Source organism: Austrofundulus limnaeus, unplaced genomic scaffold (assembly GCF_001266775.1).
Source record: "Austrofundulus limnaeus strain Quisiro unplaced genomic scaffold, Austrofundulus_limnaeus-1.0 Scaffold496, whole genome shotgun sequence".
Lineage (NCBI taxonomy): Eukaryota > Metazoa > Chordata > Actinopteri > Cyprinodontiformes > Rivulidae > Austrofundulus > Austrofundulus limnaeus.
This window is the reverse complement of record NW_013952898.1, coordinates 345,086-345,821: the sequence shown is the minus strand read 5'-3', so window position 1 is coordinate 345,821 and position 736 is coordinate 345,086. Positions and strand designations below refer to the sequence as shown.

General features: G+C 42.7%; 1 protein-coding gene across 2 annotated transcripts in view; it reads left to right on the top strand.

The window, feature by feature from the left end:
• armc8 (armadillo repeat containing 8) overlaps window positions 1–736 on the top strand; it is a 46,964-nt gene that overhangs the window by 12,164 nt on the left and 34,064 nt on the right. The gene's annotated exons all lie outside the window — the stretch shown is intronic.

Here is a 736-nt window from a genome sequence, read left to right as displayed (position 1 = left end):
TCCTTCGTCGCGGCGCTGTGACGTATGCAGCCGACAAATTCAGCCTTCGGAGGACCCGTCCTGCCGTTTTGGACACAGCCAATATGTTATGGGGTAATGTTCTCAGCTACCATATCAAATTTCATCCCAATATGTCTTAAAATGGCTGAGTTATTTCAGTTTCAAATTGGCTATTGCTGCCATCTTGAATTTTTATTTGGCATTCAGAATTTGTCAAAGCTTGTTTTTGGCTACATCTATACTAGCTTTCAGCTCTGTAAGTCTTAAAATGGCTAAATTAGAGGGTTTTTATTAGCATTAGCAGTTAGCTTAAACTTGTGATTAGTATTCAGAATGTGTTGAGTTAGCTCTTACCTACCACCMCAGCAAATTTCAGATTTGTATGTCTTAAAATTGCAGAGTATTCTGGGTACCATGATGAATTACACAAACTAACTCCGTGTTCTGTGACTCCAGAGGCTACTCTGCCCAGTAACAGCCTCACCCAATCAGAAGGCCAGATTGTGTTGTTGTTACAGCGAGGGGCAGAAATGGACTGCAAGACCTCACTTAGAAAGAGAAAAACTGCTGGAAGTTTAGTTCAAACAACCGGCCGCTATGTACAAACTACACTCACCGGCCACTTTATTAGGTACACCACGCTAGTAACGGGTCGGACCCCCTTTTGCCTTCAGAACTGCCTCAATTCTTCGTGGCATAGATTCAACAAGGTGCTGGAAGCATTCCTCAGAGATTT